The sequence below is a fragment of the Nicotiana sylvestris genome, chromosome 3 (genome assembly GCF_000393655.2).
Source record: "Nicotiana sylvestris chromosome 3, ASM39365v2, whole genome shotgun sequence".
Taxonomy (NCBI): Eukaryota; Viridiplantae; Streptophyta; class Magnoliopsida; order Solanales; family Solanaceae; genus Nicotiana; species Nicotiana sylvestris.
This window is the reverse complement of record NC_091059.1, coordinates 50,255,561-50,261,879: the sequence shown is the minus strand read 5'-3', so window position 1 is coordinate 50,261,879 and position 6,319 is coordinate 50,255,561.

Here is a 6,319-nt window from a genome sequence, read left to right as displayed (position 1 = left end):
TAATTAGTTAAATAAATTTAGTTATTAGTCTAAGTGAAATATTATTATATTCATTGCTAGCACAGAGGATATAATTAATATTATGAACAAATTGATGTTTTCTATTTGAAATAAAAAATTAAATTGTATCTCTTGGTTGAAATATATATGGGATATATATAATATTAATTGATATTAATTATATAAAGGTTGTATATAATATCAATTTAATTTTGTAATTGGATTAATGTAAAAGTCCCAAAGGACTTGTCGGCTTATTTCAATCACGTACATCCCAATAAGAATGGGATTTGTAATATTCAATTAATTAAAAGGTCCATAAAGGACGTGGCTTCCATTCCTGTATGGAATGTGATTTAGTTTTCTAATGGAAAAAGTTTTACAAAGTTCAATTTTGGAATGAAAAACTCACGTTTCTAATTTATCCTTAACCTAATGATAGGTATTGTTGGCTTAAGTGATATATAAATACATCACCAAGGGTTAAGAGGCCACAGTGAAAATAATAGGTTTAAGAAGCCACAAACTCATGAGACAAACGTTCTTGACAAGAACAGTTCTTGTCGTGCAACTTTGGACTGGCGTTTTTGAGAAAAACTTCAGCACAAGTTTTTCATTTAATTTATTCACGGGTTTTATTGATCAAAAAGTTGATTGCAAGGATCCATATCGGTGTGGATACGCATAGAGCCTTCACAATATCGAAGAAATTTTGAAACGAGACTATATTCATCAGGTACGTCTTAGATCCGATCTTTGACATGTAAATAAATTTTAAATACGAAAAGATTTGCCTAGGATTGTTATTGTCTTCCGCTGCGTGTTACAAATACCTATATGCAATCCTTTAGTGGTATCAGAGCCGTGGTTTATTTTGTCTAAAATTTATTTACGAACTATTTTAATATTATATTTGAAGAGTTCAAACTATAACACATGTGTCTTGTGTAATAGTCAAATCGTTTGAATGTTGATATTATTTTATTGCAGATAAAATATGTATTTATATAACTATTGAGATAGTTCATAACTTGAATTTGAAATTTTGTACTAGATACAACGGGAATCTATAATAGGTTACATAATTCTATTGTTATTAGTTCATGAGATGTTAATTAATATTAATATTCTGGCATGAATTACTTTTTTGTGATATATAGATTAAACATGTTAGAAGAATGTTGAATTTTATTTTTATATCACGCGCTTGTTCGTTACATAATTTTAAATTATTTATTACATGTGATATAAATCAATTTAGGACTAAGCATGTAGACAACTTGAACTAAATTCACTTGCTATAAAGATTTGATCTTCTTGTCGTTATAGAGCTATCCATCAAAGTAAATAATTTTATTTATTTCTTGTTTATAAGGAGCAGCCTGAATACCAGGAGACTTATATTTCGAGAATATGCTAAAATTATTTATTGCATTAGATGTATGGATTGAAAGAATTATTCAATTTTATACTACATGCCTGGACCACCCGGGGAGTATAAATTTTAATAAGTTCTTTGCTTTCCTGATGGTTGAACTCAACTATGCCAATAGGATCGGCCTGACTACTAGGGGACTATTTGACATAGGGATATTTAAGAAAATTGTATAAGGATACAATTGGTAAGAGTACCTACCTTTAAAATATATGTGAGAAATGACTTGACTTCCAAGAGGCTCATACATATTGTTAAAGGATTCCTTTACTCCACTAACTAAATTAAAGATTTCGGTAAACTATAATGAGGGTAAATAGTTTAAAATAATTAGTGAAAATATCATTTAGATAAAAGTCCATGTCCTTATGATATGTGTAAATATGTTCTTATATTATTATCTTTTCTTTTCTAATTTTAGATTTCTCAATATGTCTGCTATATCACTGTGTGGAAGACTTAAGACCAACAAGTTGGTAGGACCAAACTTTGATGATTGGTACAGAAATTTGAGAATTGTTCTCATGCATGAAAAGCTTATTAATGTGATCGATAAGCCTGTCAAGGAAGTCCTATATGAGAATGATGATGATGCTACCAAGATTTATCAGAAATACTTGGAAGAATGTCTTACTACCAAAGGGATCATTCTCGCTTCTATGAGTTCTGAATTACAGAGGAAACATCAGGATATGGATCCAACTGCAATCATTGAACATCTTAAAAAGATGTTTGGTACACAAAGCAGGCGTGATGACCCGAAAATTCATCACTTATTTTAGAAATAAATCCTGTGTTCTGAGGCCTTAAAACCACGTTTATACCTCACCTTGATTTTCCTGCGTGGTCCGGACCTATATCCGGAAAGCCTTTTATGTAAAAATATGAGAAATAGAGATTTCTAGAATTAAAATTTGATTATGGTTGACCTTGGTCAAGGTTTTGAGCAAATGGACCCGGATCCGTGTTCCGACAATCCCGGGAGGTCCGTAGTAAAATATGGGACTTGGGAGTATGCCCGAAAATGAATTCTGAGGTCCCAAGCCTTAGAAATCAATTTTTGAAATAAATTATTTTACTGAATTATCTATGAAATAAAAAAAAATGTGTTTGAAACCATTGATATCGGGCCCGTATTTTGGTTCTGGAGTCCGGTACAGGTCTTATATATGATTTAAGTTGAGCCTGAAAAATTTGGTAAGAAACGAACTTGAAATGACGTGATTTAGAACATTAGTTGTAAAATTTTTAACTTTGAAAAATCATGAGATTTCCTTTGATTTTGGTAATAAATTCATGGTTATTGATGTTATTTTGAGGATTTGATTGCACGAGCAAGTCCGTATGATGTTTTTAGGTTGGTGTACATGTTTGGTTTGGAACCCCGAGGGCTCAAGTGAGTTTTTGATAGGCCGCGGAGTAAAATTTAACTTAGGAAAACTGCTGATATTTTTCAAAGCTGAAGGCTTCGTATATGCGAAGCCTAGATTGCAGTTGCGAGCTCGCAATTGCAATAAACCCATCGTATTTGCGAAGACTGGCTGGGAATGGAACCTTCGCAATTGCGACCTTAGAAGGTATCGCATTTACGAACAACAGTTCGCATTTGTGAAGAAGGCAAAGTTGGGCATACTTCGCAATTGCGAAGCATTTTCCGCAATTGCGATATCTGCGACCTGCAAATTCAAAACTTAGTTGAAAATCTTTCATTTTTCAAACCCTTTCAAAACATAAACTCCCTTGGGCGATTTTTCAAAGGCAACTCTTCTTCCAAATCGATTGTAAGTCAATTCTAACTCGTTTTCTTCAATCTTTAACATCTTTTCACATGATTTCAACTCAAAATCAAGGGTTTTCATGGGGGAAATTGGGTGTTTTGGGTAGAACCTAGGTTTTTCAAATTTTGGGGATTTGGACCTCGATTTGAGGTCTGATTTCAAAAAAAATTATATATTTGGGTTCGTGAGGAAATGGGTAACCGGTTTTTGGTTCAAACCTTGGGTTTTGACTATGTGGGCCCGGGGCGATTTTTGACTTTTTGGGAAAAACTTTACAAAACCTATTTTCATGCATTGGAATTGATTCATTTACCATTTATTGATATAATTAAGTAACTCGTGGCTAGATACGAGCGAATTTGTGGTGTAATCAAGAGGTAAAGCGATAGTTGAGGTTTGAATTGTGTTCGTGGCATCGAGGTAAGTATTTGGTCTAACCTTAGCTTGAGGGATTAGGAGTCAAGTCCTATTAGCGATGTGCTATTTATTGAGTACGACATATAGGCATGGTGATGAGTATTTATACATCGTTGTCAAGCATGCCAGTGAGTCTTAAATTGAAGTCATTGTGTTCTTAATAAGTACTATGAATGTCAAAGTTGTTGATTTTCTGTGTTGGGCAAGAATTATGATTATTATCGTGGAAATTGCTTATGGTTGAGTATTGGTGCTAGTTGAGGTTTCTTTTGTGAAGTTAAATGTTGGAACAGGTTTGGTTATAGCTGATTCCCTTGTTGGGACGTATTTACTTATACTGTCGATTCCCTTGTCGGGATATTGTTATTCCCTTGTCGGGACTCTTTTGTGATTGGTGTTGAATTGTATATTGGGATCGGGTTGCACGCCGCAACAATATTATATTTCGATCGGATTGCACGTCGCAACATTGATATATGATATGGATTGGGTTGCACGCCGCAACAGTGTTTTTTTTATTTGGATCGGGTTGTGCACCGCAACAATAAAGGATAAAAGTAGTTATTGATATGTTACGGTTTCCTTATTCTTTCTGCAGCGAATTTTAAATTGTTCTTTATGCTTTTCTCCTTAGTTACTGTTGGTAAATGATATTCCCCCGCAGCATGTTCCCCCCTCCCATTCTTAATTGTGCATTTCTGCTTTATTTTCCTTTGTATATGATATAACTGCACAGGTTTATTCAGTTCCTAGCCTCGTCACTACTTCACCGGGGTTAGGCTAGGCACTTACCAACACATGGGGTCGGTTGTGCTAATACTACACTCTGCACTGTGTGCAGATCCCGGAGCAGTACCTTTCGGACCGTAGTTTAGGATGGCTGCCTTCAGTCCAGTCAGAGATTTCGAGGTAGTCCTGCAGACGTCCGCAGGCCTTGGCATCTTCTGCTATCCCTTTCGTCTGTGTCTTTTACATATTTCAGAGACAGTGTTGTAATAAATCTTTTTAACTTTTATTTGTAGTATTCCTAGATAGTTTGTGGAATTGTGACACCAGTCTTAGGTAGTTTTTGTATGGATTGGTATTGGCATCTTTCGTAAATTATTACATTTCAGTCTTTCGCTTATTAGTTTTCCGCTGCTTATCAATTGTTGGTTATTAATTGTAAAAGGACTAAAATGGGAGAAAGGAAATAATTCAATAGTTGGATTGCCTAACTTTCACCAGTAGGCACCATCACGACTCCCTAAGGTGAGAAATCCGAGTCGTGATAAGTTGGTATCAGAGCTCTAGGTTACATGGATCTCACAATTCACAGACAAGCTTAGTAGAGTCTAAGGGATCGGTACAGAGATGCCTGTATTTATCCACTAGAGGCTACAGACTTAGCAAAAGCTTCACATCTATTCTTTTCTGTTGTGCGGTTTGGTTTCTCAATACTAATTGAATTTCTACTCTGTTCTTTCGCAGATGGTGAGAACACGCACTTCCTCATCCACCGATCAGCAGCCCGAGCCCCCAGCAGTAGCACCCACGAGGGGTAAAGGGCGAGGTCGAGGCTGTGCTAGGGGCCGAGGTAGGGACAAAGCTCAGCCTAGAGCAGCATCACCAGCGGCGGAGCCTCAGGTTGAGTTTGATGATGAGGTTCTGACTCAGACAGTTCTGGTGGGCCCAGCTTAGGTCCCAGAGGGGTTCATTGCTACCCTAGTGCTCCAGGATGCTCTGGTCCGTCTAGTGGGCCTTATGAAGAGTGTCACTCGAGCAGGCTTGCTTCCTGTACCACCAGCCATCTCTCAAGCTGGAGGAGAAGCCCAGATTCCTGCTACTCGCACTTCGGAGCAGATGGCTCCCCAGTTTCAGAATCCAGCAGCTCGGCTAGTTGGAGCAGTTAATCCGGGTGTGGTAGCTCAGACTGGTGATGGAGCAGCTATGTCTGTCGATGCTTTGTGGAGATTGGACAGGTTCACAAGCTCTTAACTACTTCTTTTAGCGGTGCGTCTTCTGAGTATCCCTAGGATTATCTAGACAACTGTCATGAGGTTCTCAGGAACATAGGGATAGTGGAGACCAATGGGGTGAACTTTGCTACTTTTCGCCTATCTGGATTCGCCAAGACTTGGTGGAGAGATTATTGTTTGGCTAGACTAGCCCAATCACCAGCTTTGACTTGGGAGCAGTTTACTCAACTATATTTAGAGATGTTTCTCCTTATCACTCAGAGAGAGATCTATTAGAGGTAGCTTGAGCGTCTCCAGCAAGGTTTTATTACTGTCACTCAGTACGAGACCAGATTCATCGGCTTGGCCCATCATGCTCTTATCATACTTCCCACCGAGAGAAAGAGGGTGAAGAGGTTCATTGAGGGACTCATTCAGCCTATTCAACTTCATATGGCTAAGGAAATGGGGAGTGAGATTTCTTTTCAAGAGTTGACCAATGTGGCCTGGAGAGTTGAGATGGTTCTATCGTAAGGAGGTGGTCAGGGGTCTGACAAGAGACCTCGACATTTAGGTAGATTTAGTGGCACCCCATCTTGAGGCAAGGATTCGTATGGTAGAGCCCATCCTCCTAAGCCGTTCCAGTTAGCACTTTAGGTTTCTCACGGTGCTTCAGGTGGCTGTGGTTCTCATCTGCAATATTCTAATCAGTAGTCCTACAGTGCACCACCAGCTCCTATCAGTACACGGCG